The sequence below is a fragment of the Mirounga angustirostris genome, unplaced genomic scaffold (genome assembly GCF_029215605.1).
Source record: "Mirounga angustirostris isolate CCGP_5_RB_7025 unplaced genomic scaffold, mMirAng1.0.hap1 SCAF_12, whole genome shotgun sequence".
Classification (NCBI taxonomy): domain Eukaryota; kingdom Metazoa; phylum Chordata; class Mammalia; order Carnivora; family Phocidae; genus Mirounga; species Mirounga angustirostris.
The window spans coordinates 23,876,854-23,900,311 of record NW_026991720.1 but is presented as its reverse complement, the minus strand read 5'-3'; the positions used below and the strand labels follow the sequence as shown (position 1 = coordinate 23,900,311).

At 41.3% G+C, this 23,458-nt stretch overlaps 1 protein-coding gene and 1 pseudogene across 2 annotated transcripts in view; one reads left to right on the top strand and one right to left on the bottom strand.

The window, feature by feature from the left end:
• Positions 1–23,458, top strand: part of SND1 (staphylococcal nuclease and tudor domain containing 1) — a 407,418-nt gene that overhangs the window by 195,903 nt on the left and 188,057 nt on the right. The gene's annotated exons all lie outside the window — the stretch shown is intronic.
• Positions 252–17,601, bottom strand: LOC123836113 (small ribosomal subunit protein eS8-like; annotated as a pseudogene).

Sequence of the window (23,458 nt, the reverse complement as noted above, 5' to 3'; positions counted from 1 at the left end):
TATTTGAAATCTAGGTACCCATATTTATCCACCCCCCTCTTTTTAGGATTTTATTTGAGAGAACAAGCAAGGAGGGAGGCAAGCATGAGTGGGATGGCGATGAGGGTGGGTGAGGGAGAGGGAGAAGCAGACTCCCTGCTGAGCCAGGGAGCCTGATGCAGGGCTCCATCCCAGCATCTGGCCTGAGCTGAAGGCAGACGCTTAACCGACTGAGCCACCCAGGCGTGCCCCCGCCCCCCCATTTGTTCTTTTCAAATACTGTTCTTCACCCCTAGAGATTCTGGGTTTATTGACGTGGCATTGGACCTGGCATTGGTGTTCTGAATGGTTGATTCTAATGTGCAGCCAGTATTAATAAGCACTGTGAAAAGAAGTCTAGAGGAAACAGGAAGCTCCAAAACCATCATTCTTCTCTCTTCTCAAATAAGTATAGATATAGGTAGTAGGAAGAATAAAAGAAACTTTACAAATGGATTTTTTCTCGGATCAGTTTTGTTCCCAAAGCATAGCCTTTTATAAACCCCCATTAATTTCTATCATACCAGCTCTGTTTAGAGTACATACAGAATGGCAGAGCAGGGAAGGGGCTAAAGGGGTAATGGTTATTTCTAGCTCTGCCTCCAGCATTTAGCGTGACCTTGGTAAGTCATTCACCCACCGTCTTTTCCTAAGGCCTTTATCTGGCCTTTTGTGAAGGAGAAAGTAACAAACAGTATTGCTAATATTCTTTCATCTCTTAGTATCTCTTTTTAGTAATCTGGAGTTTCTTTAAACCTCTTCTCAGGTTCTTCAGAAAGAGAACTTTAACTAGGGGTGTGTTTCAGGGAGAGAGAAGTAGTAGCCATGAAGCCAGAAGTTGGCCCATTGGCTTTAAAGTCTAGCCAGGGATTTTTTTTTTTTTTCCAGAACAATATACACCTTTATTACATGACTGAAGGTAGAGGGGAGGAAGATTTGTTTGCCTTTCGGGGCTTTGATGTTCCTCAGGTAGAACTCGGGCTCCTTGCTCTCTAGCTCGTAGCCATCTGCGCAGCCACACTGGCCTGGTCTTGAAGCCGTGCGTGCGCGAAGCTTGCCTTGCTGGAGCTGCTCCTCCAGAAGATGGCTAATTTTGGCGTTCTTTTTCCGTCCATCATATTTCTTAATTTTCCTTGATTGTTTTTTGTTTAAAATCTCTTCCTCCGGGCGCCTGGGTGGCTCAGTTGGTTAAGCGTCTGCCTTCGGCTCAGGTCATGATTCCAGGGCCCTGGGATCGAGCCCCGGCATTGGGCTCCCTGCTCGGCGGGAGGCCTGCTCCTCCCTCTCCCACTCCCCTGCTTGTGTTCCTGCTCTCGCTGTCTCTGTCTCTGTCAAATAAATAAATAAAATCTTTAAAAAAATAAATAAATAAATTAAATAAATAAAATCTCTTCCTCCTTGGGAGCTGGCGTGGCCCCCTCCTTGTGGCCCAGGGGGCAGTGCTTAGTGGGACTCCTGCTGCAGTTGGTAAGGTGCCATCAGTGAGCACGATGCAGTTCCTCACCAGGGGCTCGGTGCTGACCAGTTCGTTGGCAGAGGCATTGTAAACGACATCAGAACCCCTTGTTTTGCGGGTTCAACACTCAGAGCCCCAGGAGAAGTTCCCCACGTCCAGCCTCAAGGCAGGGTACTTCATATTGCCTCCCCAAACACAGACTGTGTGTATGCAGCGGGGGCTAATCTTAGTATTGGCAGCGGGGCGTCCCACCTCATACTTCCTCTTCTTACGGTAGGGCTTTCTCTTGCCCCGGTCTTGTGGCACCTGTGCCAGTTGTCCCGAGAGATGCCTAGGGCTCTTGGTGTTGGCTGTGAAAGAGCTAACCATGAATTTTTCCTTCTACATAGCCCTCCCTCCCCAGAATTTGATCATAAACACTAGACTTAGTTGGAAGGCTGTGGATTGGCAGAATCCAATCTAGCTAACTCTTAGTTATCACTGCCAATTGACTTAGTGGCCTCATTGCCATTCACCACTGACAGACCTCAAGGTAAATTGTTTACCTGAGATAACAAGGTACAACATTGGAAAGAGCTTCAAATTTATTTTTTTTTTTTTTTTTTAAGATTTTATTTATTTATTTGACAGAGAGAGAGCACACGGGCACAAGCAGGGGGAGCAGGAGAGGGAGAAGCAGGCTCCCCGCCGAGCAGGGAGCCCACTGCGGGGCTCAATCCCCAGACCCTGGGATCATGACCCGAGCCAAAGGCAGACACACTTAACCGACTGAGCCACCCAGGTGCCCTAAGAGCTTCGAATTTAGACCTCTAATAATCCTTTACCTCTGTGTGTAATTATCAGATTCATAGATTTTTGACTAGTTGGCAACTGTTTGTGTTGTTGTTGTTTTAATCTTCTCCTTAAGAGGAAGTCTTTGGTAGTAGAAGGTATTATTAATGTCTTTGTTATTGGTAGTGTTGTTGCTAACTAACCCAAACTTATCTTTTAAATACTGTTGGGGACCAAAGAAATTCAAGTATAATCTATCTATTTGTTAGACTCAATAAATGCTAGTTGTGGGGTTTAGTAAAGACTCAAGTCAATAGTTAAATATTTAAGAAGCCCTAGAGTTAATTGTTTTCTTTTTTTGGGTGTAGATTGATGCATCTGAAATTAATGATGTATGTTTTGATGTTTGAGGCATAATTATTTGGCAGCCTTAATCTAAACTAATATCCTCAAGTGATTTGCTGTATTATCCTGATACCCTTCTAGATACAACCACATTTATGACGCTGGCTGTTTTCTTGCATACCTTTCTATTTTTATAAACAAGGCTTATATTCAGCTGGTATATACAAGAATGACAAACTGTAGCCAGTGCCATATGTTAAATATTTTTGATATTATCCGATTATAACAGATAAGAATTCGCATTATATCACCTGGTCTTAGAGAATCCTTCAAGAATTGTTTTCAGGGAAAGATGTCAGTCTTGTCTCACAGTAGCTTGGCAGAGAGGGGGAGAGTCAAGAATAAGAAGTATTCTTATTTTGGTTTGGATTGTTTGAATCGGAACTATTTTTCCATTACCTTGCCTGTACTGATGAGCTTTGTGTGTTGAGGGGGTTTGGTTGAAAGTCTTTGCCTGTAAAGGGATTCTCTCAGCCAGAGCATCTACTTGGTGGCATTTGTTTTTCTAACTAGTGCACTGCCCCAGGATAGAACTGTAACAAGTAAGTAGAAGCCTCTGGAGGCTCTGTTTTTCCTAGTCAGAAACTTGTGGAAACTGGAGTAGGTATAGGTAGGTCAGAGCCTTGCCCACCTGAGCCAGTCCCATGTTTTTCACTATGTTTTATCTTTAGAATATTTGTTGAGGGCTTTTGTTTTTCACATTTATAGATTGTGTTCAACAGTAAGACAGTACTCATTGTGGATGAGAAGATAGTTCATTGGTATCAACTCATATCCTCTCTCAGACTCTAATCAGAATGTGGTTATTCTAGAATTTTTCTAGATTAAACTTGTTTCCTGGGCATAAAGTGTTAACAGCACCTCCCCCTCAAAACACACACACACACACACACAGACTGCACTCAAAATTTTAAAAAAAGAAAATCTGTCCAGTGTCAGGACTCCCTTTTCCATCTTACTGTCTTTAGGAAGTTACTCACCCCCAAATTCTGTTCCCTCTGATTTTGAGATGACAATTTCTTATCCGTGACATAACTTATATGTTACCCACTCTCTCTTTCTCCTGTAATAACAAAATTGCTGTGATAGCCATCCAATCAGTTTTTTAAAAAATCAGGCAATTCATTTCTAAATTGGAACTTGTTTCTTTCTAATCAGCCTTGTAATGTATTATAGACATCACTCTCAGCATTGGCTACAGAAGTGATTTAATGCTGGGTTTTAATGACTCCTTCATTAATCCTGGTATTCTGGGATTTATCACTCACTGGCCTTTGACCACTGGAAATGATGAAAACTTTGATTTCATGCATATTGGATAACACTGGCCTATTGCCGCTGGAGCCGTGAATCTTGTCTCCACAGTGGCATGTGTGATTGGGAGTGCTGCAGACGGATGGCTGCTCTCCCAGGCCATGCTCCGCTGCCGAAGGGGTGAATACGATGTCTTTATCAGCTCAGGGTGACCTCTTCCCAAGCCCGATGGATTTGAAGTAGGAGTCTGCTCTGATAGCTTCATCTCCTGGACAGATCTTGTGAAGTCAGGCTCACCTTTTCAGCTACTTCCTGAAAAATGCTTGAGTTGAGAATGTGTATTTTCATGGCTGCACCTAGAACATTTTTTTTTCTTCTAGTAAAATAAGTTTTATAGTAGGGAAAACATGTGTAAGGCTATCTAGTCCCACCTCCCTCATTTTATGAACGAGGTGGCTGAGTCCAGGAGGAGTGACACAACTAGGCCAGGGTCAATGATAATGAAAACCAGCAAGAGTGATCACCAACACACAATGCTTACTATTTGCCAAGCAGAATCTAAGTATAGTCTCTTGTTTCTTGCTCACAACAGCTTCATGAAGTAACATTCATCCGGCTGCAAGTCCAGTTTTCCATGTGACTTTTCTCTGTACTGCCTGCCTGCTGCTGCCACAGAAATGACAGTGTTGGTTGCTTTCCTGACTCTTACTGGTAGCATTGTGAGTGTCCTTGGAAGAGAGGGGCTAATTTATGTACTATGGAGTCTTGTGGCTAGAGCGTAGTACCCTAAGTAAATGTCAGGTGTGGGCCTCCCCTGCCCACCAGTGCTCAGAAGAGAGGAAGTCTCTCTACTTTGAGTCTTTACAGAGGCTCATGTATTACTGAGTGCTTCCTCGGTTAATTTTTTTAATTTACTTTTTAAGATTCATTTATTAGAGTGTGTGAGCAAGCGTGTGCTAGTAGTCAGGGGTGGGGGCGGTTTGGGCAGAGGGAGAGGGAGAGAGTCTTAAGCAGACTCCGGGCTGAGTGTGGAGCCTGACGCAGGACTTGATCTCACAACCGTGACATCACGACCTAAACCAAAACCAAGAGTCAGCCCCTCAACCGACTGTGCCACCCAGGCACCCCAGTTTATTTTGAACACATCAGTGAGTTTGTTAAAACCTCGGTCAGTGCTACATGAGGATTACATTGCAGCATCATTAAAAATGAGCCAAATTTTTTTACACAGTGTAAAACTTACTCTGGTGAGTATGGTCACTGGTGATAGGACAGTTCACCTCCTCTGATGCCACAGGCAGCTGTCCATTCTACTTCTTATTGATTGTGCTCTTCTAGTTATTTGGTCCTATGAGCATGTCCTTGATTTTCTAGGTGTCTGATTCCCATTTTTTGTTTAATGCTACCCTGGGTCTGTGTAGAACACCTGAATCTGTAAAACAGCAGAGCCTCTCCTGTTAGTATTGTACTGCTACCCATTTGATTTTCTGATTTCTTTCCTTTTGCCTTTCTCCCTTTGTCACTGTCCCCAGATCAGCCCTGACTTAACTTAACCTTTTGTCTTTCCTTTTGAAATTTTCAACCCGATCTAATTCAAGGAGGCACTGCCCTACCTACACAGTAGTTTTGCCAGTCTCCTAGAGACAGATTTTCTTTTTGTTCAGCATGCCCCTTTTCCCGTGCATCTGGAATAACAGCTGTATTCCCACTCCTGAATAAAAGATTTTAGGAAAGTGTCTCATGGTAAAGCACCTGGACTTTTAGGCAAGTTTGAGGGTAAACTCCAGACGAGATCCATCACCAGCAAGGTGGGAGGACCAGTTTTTATGGAGTGGAGATAAGACCATATGAATGAGGATACGCCTGAATTGGTGGTGTAAAAGCGCCATTTGTATCAATTAAATGTAAGGGATTAGATAATCTGTCATTATGCTAATTCTGGGTAACAGATGGTGGAGAATTCTGCATCTTAACAGCAGTGTTCACTGTGGGGGGAATTAGCTTGCACCCAGATCAGCAGTCAAGCAGGAATTTCATTGAGAGAGACAGAGACAGAGACAGAGACTACTGATGATTACATTAGTGTGTCCCTCTAAGGACATCCGCACATATGCTGGCTTTCTTGAATTTCTCCAGAGTTTACTTATTCTTACCCATTGCCCTTCCTAAGTTACCAGAACTCTTTTCTCCTATCTGTGAAGAATTGGAGGTGGTTTCTCTCCATTTGGTTAATTTAGGAAGATCAAGATTAGAAGTAGGTTAGGCAAATGTGGCTCAAAGCAATAGCATATTGCATATTTCTTCAGAGAAAAGATGCCATACAGCTGTTGAAAGTCGGGGGCGAGGCAGGGACAAGCCATCCATAGCTTTAGTTCCCACCAGGAGCTTCGATAACTGAGGATGTTTGATCCTGCCTTGGTGACACCTCTGGAGGTCTTGGGAGAAGCAGCGTAATTAGGAAGGGCTGATGGATGCGTTGATTTGTTAACAAATTCCCTTATCGCTTCTTCCCTGTTGCTTTGGCCATTGTTCCACTCCATGTACCCCACAACTCAGACCTCAGTGAATTCAGTAGCCTTCTCCGTAAGCCTTTCCTCACTGCAGGCTGTCCGTCTCCAGTTCTTCCTGCTTACCGCTGCCGGCTCTATTCCCCGTAAGTGCTGTTTTCCTATGACTTTACCTCAAGAGCTAGCTCCGATTTTCACAACTATATTCAGTTCAGCCCCCCTACTGTCTTCTTCTCTCCCCTCATTCTCAGCACACAGCCTCATTTCCTGCTTTATGGAAAAAATACAGGCTTATCTAGGAAATGCTCTAACCTGGTTCTCACATCTCCACACTTGTCTTTGCCCTGCTTGCTTTCTTACCTCCTTCCTGCCTTCCCATCTCCATGGAAGATTTCAGCCTCTTACTTTCCAGACTAATTTTTCTACATACATCCTCTGAATTCTCTCTTTTGGTCTCTTAGGAATTTTGTGCTATCAGTTATCCCTTTTCTTTTTAACTAACTTTTAAAAATTATCCTCCAGTCTTCTCTTTTTATTGTAGCTGCTTTCCTTCTTCTTGTCTTCTCTTCCCAGCCAAGTTAATTAAAAAAGTTAAAAGAAATTTTAATTGTCTCCATTTGCTCTTCATCCCTGTACCATCTGCTTTGAGCCCGCCACATCATTGAAACTGAGCTTACCTAGGAGACCAGTGCTTCCCTTAAGGACACTTCTCAATCCTTGCTTACACTTGATCTCTGTAGTATTTAAAACTTACCACCATTTTTTTTTTTTTTGAAAATTTTTCTCTTTTCTTTTAGTATGCATACTTGACTGGATTTCGTTCTACAATTCCGATGACTTCTCTTCAGTCTGCTTTTGAGTGCTCCTTAAATATTTGTGCTTTCCAGGCTTCCATCTTGTCTTCTTATCCCACCTCAGTCTCCATGGGTGATCTCATTCATCCCATTGCTTCAATTTTCAGGTAGATGTTACTGATTCCCAAACCTAGGTCTCTAGCCCAATTCTTTCTGTCAGGCTTTCCCCACCAATATATCCAAGTACTTACTGCACCTTACTTCTTAAATACCAAAACTCAGTATGGCTAAAACTGAGCTCATGTTCTCCCCTTTAAAAAGCTATTCCTTCCCTGGAATGATCCCACATCTTGATTGATGGTGCCACCATTTAGTCAGTCTTCTGTTCCGCTAATCCAAAAGTGTCATCTTTTTCTCCTCCTCTCTCACTCTCCATACCTGATTATCTGTTGGTATATATTAAGTTCATTCCAGCCTTTTTCTCCTCACTGCCTGGTTTATGCCGTCTCCTTACTGGTCCTAACTCCCTTCTGATCCATTTTCCACACTAGTGCCACAATTGGCTTTCTGATAACAAATCTGATTGTTATTCTCCTGCTTAAAAGTCTTCATTAATCATCCACAGCCTCTAGGATTAATACAAACCCGTGACCTGGCCCTTGCTTAACTCTCCATGTTTATACTTAATATTCCCTGGCTTTCATCCATCATTTCTGTAAAAAACAAAAACAGCTTAAACTCACTGTTCTTGAAGTTATTCTGCTCTCTCTGTCTGGAACATACATTGCTCCTATATAGCTCCTACTCACTTTTAGCATTTTACACCTTAGGGAGGCTTTACCTTAGGAACCCTGCCCAAACAAGACCCTAACTGGGCATCTGTATATGTGCTTCATCAGCACCCTGCACTTACTTACTGTAAGGCACACGACACTGACAGCACTAGGTCACAGATCTCTCTTTCTTTATTCCCAGTGCATACTGCAGTTTTTGCCACATCCGGGGTCTTTGAGAGAACCAATGCCCAGATACCTTCCATGACTCCCCATGCTTATCTCCTTTCTAGACTCCCCTGGGTTAGACCTGAAATGCAGATGTTCCATGTCCATTCTCACATGGACCCATTGAGAATTTTAGCTTTGTCTGGGACCCTAGAGGTTCTTCACTTCAATCCCCTTGGTATGATAGCACAGAAAAATGGGACTTAAAGGTAAATGTCTTTTGTCAGGTTTCTCCCAATTAAAGCCAGAATTGGTCTCATGATTGCAAATCTAAACAAAATGCAGCATCGTTTATATGTAATCCCTAAACTGCACCTTTTCCTTAGGCCACACAAACATAACATGTTTGTTTTACTTTGCTACTTTGGTTTATTTATTTTTTTTCTTTCTGGTCTATCCAGCAGGTTAATTCTTTAGTACATGATGTACCAGGTACTCTTGGTACTGGGCATAAAGTAATGAATACTATAGAGAGAGAAATCTGTCTTTTGGGTGGGAACTTATATTCCAGCGGTGGCAAACAAATAAAATAGAATATGTAGAATTATGTAGATGGTCAGAAGTGCTATAGAGAAAATAAAGCTAAGGAAGGATAGAGGAGGTATTCCAAGATTAGAAGGAGGCACATTTTCAGTAGGTACTCAGGCCTCACTGATAAGGTGACAGGAGCAAAGACCTGAATGAAGTGAAGAAGCAAGTGGTATGAAGGCAAAGAGAACAGCAGGGACAAAGGTCTTGTGGTGCAAGTGTACCTGGATAGAAAGAATGCCTTATGGCTGGAGCAGGGGGAGCAAGGGTGGGGGCAGTGAGAGATGAGGTCAATAAGAACAGGAAGGGGGATAGCTGACCATGTATGTTCTTGTAAGCCACTCTAAGTCTCTGGCTTTTACAATGAATGAGATAGGAGCCATTGTGGAGTTTTGAGCAGAGGAGTAATGGCAAGTTTTGTTGACTTTAATCTTTTTTTTTTTTTTATTCTTATGTTAATCCCCATACATTACATCATTAGTTTTAGATGAAGTGTTCCATGATTCATTGTTTGTGCACAACACCCAGTGCTCCATGCAGAATGTGCCCTCCTCAATACCCACCACCAGGCTAACCCATCCTCCCACCCCCCTCCCCTCTAGAACCCTGTTTGTTTTTCAGAGTCCATCGTCTCTCATGGTTCGTCTACCCCTCCGATTTCCCCCGCTTCATTCTTCCCCTCCCGCTACCTTCTTCTTCTTCTTCTTCTTCTTTTTTTTTTTTTCTTAACATATATTGCATTATTTGTTTCAGAGGTACAGATCTGAGATTCAACAGTCTTGCACAATTCACAGCGCTTACCAGAGCACATACCCTCCCCAGTGTCTATCACCCAGTCACCCCATCCCTCCCACCCCACCCCCCACTCCAACAACCCTCAGTTTGATTCCTGCGATTAAGAATTCCTCATATCAGTGAGATCATATGATACATGTCTTTCTCTTTTTGACTTATTTCACTGTTGACTTTAATCTTCAAAGGATTATTCTGGATGAGGATTATTCTGATTGAGAATGGAGTTTAGAGTCTTTGGTGCTTTTGTTTTCTTTTTAGTAAGCTCAAGTTCTATTGACTTTTTCTTTTTTACCTTTTGAAGTCATTACAGATTCACAGAAGTTGCAAAAGTGTACAGCAGTCCATCCCATGTACCCTTTAGCCAGTTCCCCCCAATGGTTATAACTTATATAACTATAGTAAAACAAAGTCAGGAATGTGGCGTTGGTGCGGTGTGTGTGTGTGCCATTTTATCACGTGTAGATTCATGTGCCCACCATCACAATCAAGACAGAAAACTGTTCAGTCTTCAGAAGGATCTCCCTTGTGCTACTACCACACCTTTCCGCTCCCAACATCCATGACAACCATTAATCCATTTTCCATCTCTATAATTTTGTCATCTCAAGAACATTATATAAATGGACTCCTACAGTGTGTGATCCATTGAGGTTGACCTTTTTCATTTAGCATAATGCCTTTGAGAGCCGTCTGAGTTGTGTGTGTCAGTAATTTTTCCAGTCTTTTTATGAAACTAGAGGCAGGTTGTCATGGTGGAAGGATGCTTGTTTTATGACTTGAGACCTGAGTTCTAGTCCAGGTCAGTCACTAAATAGTTTGCTAATCTGAGATTCAGAGACATTACAATCTGTAAGATGAGAGAATTGGAGTAGAACACTAAGGCCCTTTCAGCTCTAAACTCTGTAGTTATAATGAATGAAGTATTTCTGAAATTCCCTTATAGTCTATAGTAATGAAGTCTACCTCTCTTGTTAATATTTACTGTGCAGTAATCTTATATAGTCTCATAGGACTACTCGGGAAACATCTCATAATTATTTTATTGACATGTTGCTGCTACTTACATTACTCAAGTGTAAGCTTGATAGGCCAAAATAGTACTTGACAAACTATGTAAATGTAAAGGGTGAGTCTTTGATTTTTTCACTATGTTCAATGATAAGATCAGTAAACCTCCTACTCTACCTAATCTAGTGAGCCTCAGAGATTCAAGAAATGTAATAAATTCCTGTTAAATGTCAGTTCTACTCTTGAATCAGTTCTTTGAACACATTTCTGCTAGTGAGCAAAGGCAGTTTCTTGCCATTGAAAGAAGTACTTAGCCAAAGTATAAGGAACTTAGCTGGTGAAGAATCCAAAATTGGTCTTTAGTTTCCTTGGTAGAAAATATACCATATATGTATATACTTTTATTTGCTCATCCCTCTGTCCTCTTTTTTAATACTCCAGAATATTTGGGCAATGCATTATATATTAAAGAAATAGTGGACATTAAACAGTTGAATAGAATAAATATTTGTCAAGAATAAGTAAATATTTGTCGAGAATAAGTAAATTTGTCAAGCAGCCTGGCCTCCCACCCTTTTCCATCATTTTTTGTACGCACAGAAAGAATAGGGCTGTTATAGTCCCTAGTAGAAGGATTGGAAGAAACTGTGCCTCCTACCACAGTATTCTACAAACCATAACCAGGAATGTATATAAACATACCTTAGTGTTTATATACTTACTGAAATGATACATAATCTACTTTGCCTTGAATGTTATCAGCTAGTGCTATATAAAAATACTGGTAGAAAGATTATCAAACATGTATGACTATTGATCAGTAATTGCTAGTTCATTTTTAAATTATGTTCTAGCTCACATATATTCTAATCCATTTTATAGAGCATTTAGATCTGCTCTCTTTATTTTATAGATACAGAAACTGGTACAGGCTTAGCTCCTTCACAAGAGTTTAAACAGCCAGAGAGCTGGGGTAAGAACTGAGATCCTCTACCCTGAATCACTGCTCTGTGCCATGAGTTCTTTCTGAAACAAGCTCATAATTGCTCTCTATGGCCACAAAGGGCTGGAGGAAGTGGGAAACATTAAGTGGCTTTCACTATTGAAGAAAAATATAAATGCTGTGTGTAATTTCTCTCGTCGGTTGAAGGAGAACTGATCGTTTATTCTTAACATTTCTTTTTTTATCATATTCATTTGTTTTACTATGTTATTCTGTCTCCTCACTCATTTTTTATAATTTAGATGAAGACTTTGCCCGCTTAAGGTGTTGATGTGAGATAATGTCTTATGTTAGAACCTCCTTTAAAAAACAGAAACAAAACTCTGCCACACCATGAATGTGTTTTTTAGAAAGTTAGTTTCCTATTGTGTGCATTTTGGAAAGCAGACAGACCAAACAAACTAAGCTAAAATGGAATGTTTTAAGTTCCTAAAGATACGAAATTGTTTTAACTGGTAAGCATTTTACCACCTCTCATTTGTTTTTTCCATTAAGATGATTGTAGTTGGGACATCATTTTTGTTTAGAAACTCAAATGAAATAACTAGTAGAATATCTCTTTCACTAACATTAGACCTTCTTTACATTTACCTTGTTCATTCATCCTTAGAAGCCTTATAATTGATCCCTATACCTGAATATAATAGTATTTTTGTAAAGGCATAGGTACATGTTTTCATGACTTTAAGATATTCATTCGCCTTTCATATTGCACACTTTAATATGTTTATGGACATTCCTAAACTGACTTTTATTCTCTTGATGGCAATATCCTCAAAGCCATCCTTACTTTACTGCTCATCTTCTCCTGCACTTCTGTTTTTCCTTAGCAAGTGGCTGGAACTGTTGGGTTACAGGTTGGTTGGGGAACCTCACAGAGGATCCAGGGTTCAGGTACAGATCATACCAATAAGTCCTTACCCAGCTAGTAGTGAGGGCAAGATAGAGTTGTCCTCCCTTACACTAAGTACCTAAGCAAAAAGTTAAAGTTTAGTGCTGCCCAGCCACCAGCCCTGGACCTGTGATGGGGTGAGATGTGGGTGATACAGTGGGACTCTGGGAAGAGAGCACCTTATATGGCCTTTATAGGGCCTACAGACTTCTGCAAGCCTTACTAGGGCACCTGCCTCTCACCCTAGGCCTTGGCTCCCAGGTTTCCTGGTTTAGAGGCCACTGACCTATATAACCCATGCTTAGGGACTTTTTCTTTAAACTCTTGGGAATGCAACTTCATGATGTCAGTTAAATCCATTAAGATGTTGTTGGTTGTAAGGAACACCAACAACTCTGTCCTAAAAAAGAGGAGGATATGGGAAGTTATGAGGAGCTAAGAGAACTGACCTAAGGCCAGAGTGTCAGACTTGGAAAATAGATGGGGATCAGGGCACCTCCAAAGGGGCAGGAAGCAGGAAAATTGTCTTTACTTTGATGCTGTGTGGCTAGAACGCCATCACCACCTGCATGGGGTGCTGCCCCAAAGGCAAGACACCATTGTAAATGAATTCTGACTGCCACTTCTCCGTGGCATCACTCCCAAGGCAGGAGCATTTAACTGACAGAGCCGCTGTCAGCATGTCCGTGCACTGGCTGCTAGGGGCGGGGTCAAGGGTAGGCATCTGATGATTTTCATCTTACGTGGTAGAAAGCTCCAACAGTGGAATATTGCCCTCTTTTGAAAGGGGGATGGCATCTTACATCCATTCTCTAACATGGGAATATTTGTCTTTCAAACATGTGTATAAAAACCATGGACAAAAAAATGGAATGACTATGATCATCTTTTGTAGCAGGACCTCTTCTGGGTCAGTGAATTGATTCCTGAGTCTAGGACAGTGGTAGGAGAAGGAGCCCCCTGAGTGACTGGACAAATTCAGTGAATGCCCTCCACTATTCCTGGGGGAGAGAAGTCTGAGGACATTCTCACCGCACACCTCTGTCCATGCTCCTTTTGCTGCTCTTTTGCAAAATGTTCATTTCTCAAGGGAAAGAGGAGCGGAGAAAATCGGGGGTGAAGAAAGCATATTTATGTCTACAATGTATATTTCTACCTTGTGTTGGAATATATATTGAGAGAAAAGTCATCACACATTTTGAATAATTTCTCCCCGTCCCCCAGAAAAAAAGTCCTCCAAATGCCCAGACAACAATTATTATAAGTAAATAATTATAGTAATTAAATGTTTCATATATATATTTTAGCTAACAGTAATAGAATGATCAATTTATAATAGGTAGCTAGATTATTTTTAATGTTCTGATAAGTTTTTAATGGATTAAGGGCATCTTGGATAATTCATGTACACAAAATACTCCTGTTTTATAAAATTTTTTTTTTTTTTTAATTAGAAAGGGAGGGGCAGACAGAAAGAAAGAATCTTAAGTAGGCTCCACACCCGGCGTGGAGCCCAATGCAGTGCTCAGTCTCAGGACTCTGAGATCATGACCGGAGCCGAAATCAAGAGTCAGATGCTCAACCAACTGAGCCACCCAGGTGCCCCCTATGTTATAGAATTTTTAAAGGACAGCAGTACCATAAAGGGAAATAGGCTGAGAATCTGAAGGATCTTAGATGCCCATTGTGGTGGTGCCAGTCTCTGTGTTTCTTTAGACAACCCATTTAAAAATGTTCAGTTTCTCTCTGGGTCTGTCTTCATGTGTCTATGGAGGTTATTGGATTTGTTTATCTCTTTGGGCACTTTTTGCTCAAAAATTATATGACTCAGTTATTACTTTGTTTTCATCCAACGCCCACAGAACACCCTGGGAACTCGAATGAAATCAATCAGCTAGCCAATAAATATTTATTGGGTGCCTACTAAGTGTTTGGCAGTTAGACAAGATATATATACGAAGGGAGATAATAAGATACAGCAGTGCAAAGATGAGTGCAAAATGAGCAGCATAGCCAACAGCATAGAGACTGGGAGAGTGCAGGGCTCTTGCTTGGCAGTGAAAAGGGCTGAGATTGAGCAGAAGATTGAGAAGCGATTAATGGACTAGGTTTAGAGAGGCATATGAGGCTCTGTTGCAGATTACCTTTAATATTCTATTACCCTATTATTTGTGGCACTGTTTAGCCAAAGGAAAACCAAAATTGGAATAAAAAATTGGGCTTCTAATCATGGCTCTGCCACATAGAAACAGGATTGCTTGTGGTAAGTCTGAATTGTTTACTATTTGTACATACCACTGTGTGCATCGCAAGCAGGAGTAGGTTAATGTGTTAAATACCTGTCCTATAGTAAACTTGCAGTAGATGTTCTTTAAATCTGAAATTATCTTTTGAGTGAAAATCAAGGAAATTGTTCTGTCATCTGATGTTTACAGCATGGGGCTTGGGTAAGGTGATTAGCAAGATCCTCTTCATCACTGAAATGCCAAGTCTCTGCGTAGCCTTTCTTGGTTGTAACTGTCACTTGTGACCTTTATAAACTTTTGGTGCTTCACGTTTCTCATCTGTAAAATAGGGATGATAAGAGTTCCTAATTCCTCAGGATTTTGTGACCAATGTAGAATAGTACTTTAAAAGGTCAGTCTTCCCTCCTTCCCTCTAACCGTTTGGTTTCTCCTAACCCTCTCCTCCTCCTCCTCCTCCCCCCTTCTCTCCTTCCCCCCTCACCCCTTTTCCCCCTCCACCCCCTTCTTCTCTCCTTCCCCTCCATCATCATTTCATATATGATAACTTAATATTGTCTCCATATTGAAAAAGGTCTCTGTGATTGTGGTGGGTTTGAGAATGAGGATCGCACTCGAGGCCTGTGCTTTAAGGGGCTTCAATTGACCATGTTTAGAACTGGTTGACATTGCAAGGAAACTAGGGAGGCTGTTGTAAGCAGTCGAGGTGAGAGACAGTGGGAACCACAACTGGGAGAAGGAAAAGAAAGCATTCATGAGAGAAACGTTGGAAATTTGAGTTCAAAGTTTTGACAACTAATTTTATGTGGAAAAAGAGACAACAGGCCTGGGTGACTGGGAGTATGATGGCCCTACAGTTAGAATTAGAGATGTTAGGAGAATGAGCTGATTTAGTAGGTTTTAGAAACGCTTAATCTGGGGAAGGGAGTTTTATTTTTGAAATGCTGAGTTTTACTTGGTGATGAATCATATGAATTCACATGTCCTGCAAATAGTTGGAAATGTAACTGCATGGCATATTTAGCATTGAGGGGACCAACTTGGCTGGATTGGAAGTACATATTTGTTAGACAGTTTACTTTCTTCAAGCTGGATTCAGTATTTAATTGCTTAGTTGTTTTGGAAGGATCTGTTTGTGTCCTGGGAAAGAAGCATGCTTGTCCAATAGAGGGAGTGTCACTTTGGGTACATACTCTATGCTCTGTCCTGTAGTATAAGGGAGATTCAGGAAAGTCCATGCAGTTTCTGTCATGAAACACATTTTTTTCTTCACTGTTTCTCTTCTATCTTATTTTGAGGGAGATTGGGGAAAATCTTAGGTATTTGAAGGTGGGCATTGTTTTATTGCCACTTATATTTAATATGCCCCTCCTACTTCATCCAGTGGTCATCACTGTCCTTACTGTCTCAGATATGACTGGTAAGTGCAGTGAGACTCAGAGGAGCTGGCAAAATGGAGTATAATACCACAGATTTCCTTGTCTTAGAAAGCCGTAACCATGATATTGCTGAGTAAATGAAACTATCATGTAAGAGGTGGCAATAAGATTACAGCACTGCAGAAATCCTGGGGGCAGAATAAAATTGTCTATTTAGTAAGCATAACTATTTTATATAACTATTTGATGTTATGCTTCTTCCCCTGCCTTTTCTAAATCACTTTGACCCATATTTTTCAGCACTATTCTCTCCACTAGCCAGAGTTATATAGCGGGTTAGATGTTTAATTCTGCTGCTTCCAAGTATATTTCCATCTTATTTTCCTCCTCTGTTCGGGAGATCAAGAGTAGGTATGACCTCATGTGGCGCATGAGTGGGAATAAGGGAATGGGTATGATATGGCTCAGAGACACCTTGGAGTAGAAAATTAGCTATTCTGGACAGGTTGAATATGAAGTGACATCTCTTCATCACCCACTTTTGAAACCCTGGTCTCCAGATATCTTTGCTTTTATTTCTTTTCTTCCTAAACTGAAGAGTACTATCGGTTGCTCAGTGGGACATGGCCTCTGAAGCTAGAGAGGCTTTTGTCAGTGCTCAGGAGTAAGCCTATTATCAATAATGAAGTTTTGATGGATGTGTGCTGTGGGGATTTAAGGATTTATCTGTCTGCAAAGCAGTAATTTATTCATTGAATGATTTTTTTTTTCTTTTTTTTTCCCCTCCATCTTCCCTTTCTCCTTCTCTCCCTCCCTCATTCCCTCCGTCCTTTCTTCATTTCTGCCAGTCTGCCAGTTTATGGGTCTCCTTTGGTTTCATTCAAATTGTGTATCATTTTGAGTTCTTCAAATTGAAGTCCATCCCCATCAGTCTTCATTCTTCCTCTCCATATCCCCCTCCTGCTGAGGAAGAATGATTAGGTTTCATTAAAGTACAAAGAGAAGACAGAGTCGTTCCAAGAGTTCTTGACTTTCATATCTCAACTCCAGTCTCTAGAAAATGCTCTCATCGACAGAACAGTTGTGTTTAGAGCCTGTACATCTTCTGAATGTTCATTAAATGTGAACTAAAACTTACTGGAGAGTTGCGTTCAGAAGAGTGGGGTTTCTTTGTTTTGCTTTTGTTTTGTTTTGTTGCTTAATTTGCTTCTAAGGGTGTTCAGATCAGTCTCATTCCATACTTGCCCATTCTTCAGTCTGGCTTTCTGGGGTCATGCTTCTCTGGGGGTCACGCTGTGTCTTATGTTCCACATAACTACAGCTGGGTTGGTGGGTCTCTGAGTCAGGAGCAAGGATGTCCTCTCCGAAGACTCCAGGTGCCTTAATACAGCCCTTGGTAATCATTGGTTTTCTCCCTCATTTTACCCTAGTCTCTGGCTGAGCCTTTCTAGGGACTTCAAGGCATTTGAATCTTCCTCTTTGTTTTCAATTTGTGTCATGAATTCTGGGAAAATGTCTAGCCACTCTTGAGATCCTTTGGTGGTCATCCTGGTAATAGCACTTTTTAAATGAAAAAAGGGAGCCTTTAAAGGTTAAAAGATTAAAAAAAAATCATTTTAGTTATTTTTAGAATTCCATTATTTCAAAGGGGGAGTGAAAGATAGGGAAATCTATAAAGGATGTTGTGTGCCACCTCAGATGTTGCTAATTATTGATGCTTCTAAAACAATCTCCTGTCTACATATGCTGTTTAGTTATGTGGGAAGTGCCTCTTGGATGTGTTTTAAGAAAAAAAATGGGGGGGGGGGATTATTCCAGATTCATGAGACCTCAGTCAGTGGAGATTGGAGGATAAAAGACACTGAGTGGGAGGGGCAATGTGTTACCCCTTGGAGTAGTCATCATAACTGGGTTTTGGAAGCTACCTGTTGCTCTATAAGACTTTTTCCTGGTTTGAGGCCTAGCTGAAAAACAGTAACATGATAAAAGAGACCTCTTCATTGCCCATTGTCTGTAGATGCCTCTCATCTAGAATTTCACTCTCGCCCTTTATAGCCTATTTTGTCAGCCTATAAAAACCAAGTCTGTCTCAAGACTGAAATTGTCAGGTTCCTGCCTCAAAGGGCATGGATAATAGAGGTCTTAGTGTGAACTTGTAAAGAAGATCTAAAGGGAGCCTAGCTTTTGGGCCTGTTAGCCATTAATCATTTTCCCCACTTCTGCACTAGCTTTTAGAGTGCAGAGCCAACCATATGAGTACAGACAGACGTAATATTCTAAAGAAAATAGCTTTCTAGTCCTTGCTGCTTTCTACCTTCTCACCAAATCCTATGGTGACCTCTCTCGTTGCTTTTCTCTTACCTATTTGCAAAGAAAGACATCAGTACCCTGTAGCTTCTCTGGTTCCGCCCCACAGTAGAACATCCCTGTATAGCCGAGGAAAAGTGAGATGAGCCATCTGGTATGTTAGAAATCAATATTGGAACCCTGTCAGCTGGGGATCTCCATCCCAGCACTTGTGAGGAAGCCTGTCTTTATGGCAAAGGTACAGCCAATGTGAAAAGGCTGTGAAGGCCATTTTCTGGCTTTAAGACATTGGAGTCTTTGAGTGTCATGGGTGACAGAGGGCCAGGCTACATGCCTGAGGTCTTGTCGGATCCATGTTCTCACAGTGACTAGCCATGGGGTGCATGTTGTGCTTGGTTTATGAAATTTGACTACAAGGCCTTGAAGTTATTGTAAAGACGTTGTATGGAAAACAACGTATGTGTGGGGATTGCATGCACACATATGAGATATGAACCTCTGATCTAGACAATATGACTTTTGTGAATGAATTGAGTTGTTAATTATCTTTCAACCCTTTCTTTTGCCTTGACTGGAATATAGTATAGAGGCATTTCTTTATAGGCTTACATTTTTCTGAATGTGTCCATGTGTATGTTTGCCCTGAGGAAAATATTCTGCTTTTGCAATCTCCATGGACACCTCAGTGACTGATAAAATGTAGATGTTTTCTAAGTGGAAAATGTTAAGGTCAAACAGCTAGATGAAGGTATGTGAGCCAGAGCCATTGAGTTATCTGTTATCCCTATTCAGATGGAGAATGAAGGGGGGGGTGTGCAGGCATGTGCGCAAGTGTGTGAGTTATGGAATTACTCTCTCTGCCCAGTCTTGAAATACTTATCCATGTAACCCAGGTTCTGTTTTATCAAGTAATGCATTCTCTTTAAGTGAGCTCTACTGTTAGGACCAAATCATGAAAGTCACAAAATGTGTGAGTGAGACCGTGTATGTGTGTATATAGTAAAGGTCTTCCTATAAATAAACTATTAAGGATAATGGAAGCCAGGTTTCTGTCAGAAAGGAAGTACAAATATGGAAAGGAAGAAAATGAAAATGAACCCTGTAGTGTTGGAGTGGGATTGTGGGTATCTTTGTGAACTCATGGTATGTTGGTTCAGGTTCTCTAAAAAGCTGATGCCAAGACAGAATTAGACATGAAAGAGATTAACTAGGGGAAACACTTGGGTGGGAAAATGGGAAGGGAGCTGAAAGAAGCTGGGAGTGCCATCAGACTGCAGTGCAGTCCTAATCTCTGTGGCAAAGGGTGGGAGGAAAGGAAGGTTGAATTGGAAAAGTCTAAGCTCTCCAAGTTCTAAGAGAGTTACCACCAAGCCAACAAGGAGTCCTCAAGCCCAAGTTGCCATCAGAGGAGTCCCACATCTCTCAGCAATAGGCCTGCCTTAGTATCTGCTGTGCTCAGGCAAGCAGCAGCTGGTGGGAAGCATAGCCTTGGCTGAAACAGTGATGGATTTCAGAGCACAGCAGCTGGGACTGTCAGTCAATTACACTTCCTGCAGTCAGAGATCGGAGAGGCACATTTTCATGACTGCCGCACATGGTTTTCAGTAGTTATAGATTGATATAGAAATAAACGTATAGAAATAAAGATGTAAATGTGGGCTATTTAGATAAATGGCTAATTTCAGAGCTGCAGAAAACGTACAAGATAAGCCTGGAACATGTTGTTATACCAGAAAGCAAAGAAGTGCTCAAGGAATGATGGGGGTGGGGACATGTCCACTGGACACAGAAACCAGCTTGACATGGCTCCTCCTGGGCAAATTGGGAACAATTTTAGTATCACAACAAATAATGATAGTAGTGGATTATGACTTTAAATAAAATGACATTCCATGATATTGATATAATTAAATAAATGAATAACTTGGGAATTTGAGGGATAAAAATCACATAATTCAAAGGGTCTCCTCAAAAAATACCTATCAATCATAAAGAGGAAAAGAGTAACTTTACAGTGGAAAAACTATGCTAATCAAGTGATCAAAGTGAACATTATCAGTAAATTGTACATTTCATAGGAGGCCAAGGGAACAATACATCTATCACTTCTGTGATATTTCTGCCAAAGATGCATAATTTGCATCTGATCACAAAGAAACATCAGACAAACCAAAAAAACTGGCCTGTACTCTTCAGAAGTGTTAAGGCCATGGGGTATAGCCTAAGAAAGATTGTGGAACTGTTGTAGACTAAGGAAACATGGATCCTTTTCCCCCCTAATTATTCTATCGGAATAATTGACAACGTTTAAGTAGTAAATTTGTGGATTAGATGGTAGTAATGTGTCCTTATTGGTATCCTGGTTCTACTCACTATTTTTTGATTTTGTAGGAAAATATCCTGGTTTATAGGAAATGCATACTGAAGGTTTTGGGGGTGAGGGTATAACAGGTGGGTTACTCCCTCGCAAATGGATCAAAGAAGGATGGCATGTTCTTTGTTACATACAGTACGTCCAACTTTTCTGTAAGTTTGTTTCAGAATTACACACATACACACCAGTTAAGTAATCAAGATGATCTTAGACAGTTATCTGACCTATCAGTGTGTTGCTATTCCAGTCTTGGGGTAGGGGTTAGGCGTGGGGAAGGCAGGCAAAAATGTGACCAATTATAAACTACTATAATTAAAACCTACTTTTTAAGAATCCTCTTCTCCTGCATGGTGATAGAATACCTGTTCACCATGTTGGCAGAGTATACTACCCCATGATTTCAAAGGTATCTTATAATGGGAAAGTATGAGCTTTTTGCAACCTGCTTGCTGGGGAAACAAGTGGACAGGGAAGATGTCAACTATGTGAAGACCTTTTGAGAAAGCCCGTATGTGAGACCTAAGTTGTTTGTATCAGGGACACCTCATCATGCCTGATGGCAGTGGTTCGCTTTTACCAGAACCTAAACTTCTTAGTTTGGAGAAGCATTTCAGTCCCAGCACTAATTCTTTGTGTTTGTAGCTGATACAAAGATGATTTCCTGTTAGACTTCCAAGGCTGTTAGGTCCTTTTTTGTATGCTGATTATGAATTATCCATTTGAGCCAGACATGCAATTGGAGTAGAATTACTGATACACTCAAGAAAGCAGAACTTATAAATTTGTCTAAAGCAGCCTAATGCCATGGCACATAATTTAATGTTCTCTTTTTTCCACTGGGCGACTGATCAGTGCACCCGTGTCAAGTTCTGAGCCATCTTTGGCCAAGGGGAAAGTCTCCTGACCTTTCATTAGTAGCCAAAAGAAATGAATGAGAGAGTCAAATCCATGGATCTAGGCTAATTCCATTTTTCTCTCTCTCCCTTTCATTCTCTTTAAATTCAAATTTTAGATAACGGGGAGGGGAAAGACAAAAGCTGGTAAGGCACGTTGAAAGCTTTTGTCCTTAATTCTATGCTGGGCAAGCTTGGTTAATAGTTGCTTAGGATAATAATGTTCCAGGGCTATATTTCCAAAACGTTTGGGTGTTTTTCTGATACTCCAAAGAGTATCTCAAAATTTTCAGGATGTATTAAAACAAAGTTAAAGGAATGTACTGTGATTTTGCCACATTTAAAAAATAAGTCTAAATAAATTAAGTTCATTCAGAAAATAGGTACTGCCTACTTTATGTCAGCTATTATAGGGCTAGGCACTTAAGTGCAGAAAGATGCAGCCCTGGCCCTCGCAGACATCATAATTTAGAAAGGAAGATAGAGAGTCAATTAATAATTGTAAGATGGTGTGATGAATCCTCACAGGGGAATATACACGAAGAAGAAAATACATGTGGTGTTATTTTCACATGTCTGGCTTATTAAACACCCAGTAATGACAGCTGTTATTATTTCATGTGGTTTTCCTCTGCTCACTAAGCACCAGCACCACTGTTCCTCCACGAGAAATCTGTAATTAGGGATAAGAAGTGAAGAGAACATGGCTTATGCTCTATGCTGTGGAGAGAAGGAAGAGGCTGGTAGTGGGCAGGTTGTGGAGTGGGAATCTGAGGCCTTACCTGCTTTGTCTAATAATGTCTGTTAGCTGACAGGATACAGAAGGGAACGATTGTGCCCTTGGTTCTCTACTGGCCTTGTAGGTACTCAGTTCAGTTCTGTGAATTGATTTGAGCAGCATTAACAGGGGTGGATCATTAAACATTTGTGCTGTTTTTGCTTCGCTTTCTCTATCTTTTCACGTAGAGGCTTATTTGTGTGAATCTTTTCTTGCCTGCTCAGTCATTCCAGCTTTCTCTTCCAAACCCCCTGTATTGACTATAAAATGTCAGTGCACAGAAGTTCAAAATGCAGTAACAAATATGTCTTTGTTCTTTGGGCATTTCTAATCGCCAAGACCTATCTCACCCCGCCACAGGTGGAGTTGTCCCCCAGTCTCCTCTCTGACCCGTTGGTGGGTGGGGCTGCTCTCCTGCCCTTTGGGGCTTCTTGGTAACACCCTTAGTTTAATTCTCACCATATATCAATACCTACAGCTGCTGATTCGGGGCTGTTGGCATTCTCCCCGCTGCCAAACCCAGCTCTGTGATAATGACAGCGTTTGCCAGCACGCTTATGCGGTGACTCAGGAGACAGGGTGGCCAGCAAAGCAGCCTCTTTGTGGGAGTGGATTTTGAGAAGTGCTAATTCCGTGGCGGTTTGGAGATATTAATATCGTCCTGGCAGTAGATAAACAGGCAGCAGAGGGGCACATAATGAGAGTCAGCCATAGCATCTTTTCCTCTTTTCTCTACCCGCACATATTTTTTTCTTCTTTTAAAAAAGTAAATTCCTGGGTTTTGATGAAGAAAACCCTTCAGTGGCTTAAACCTGCATGTAGAGTGGTTAGTCCAGCTTCCAGCATCTCCAGAGTCTGAGGTTCTAAGAACACTAGTGTATTAAGAGGTAACTACATTTCTAACAACACTAAGTCCTAGCATATGGTACAGTAGCCTATTGCTTACCCTACCTCCTCCCTGAAGGGCAGCTAACCAGATGGTTTGAGCAGGGCCTTTGGTGTAACTATGACAGACACAAAGAGAGACATAACCATCACTCTCCCCCATTAGT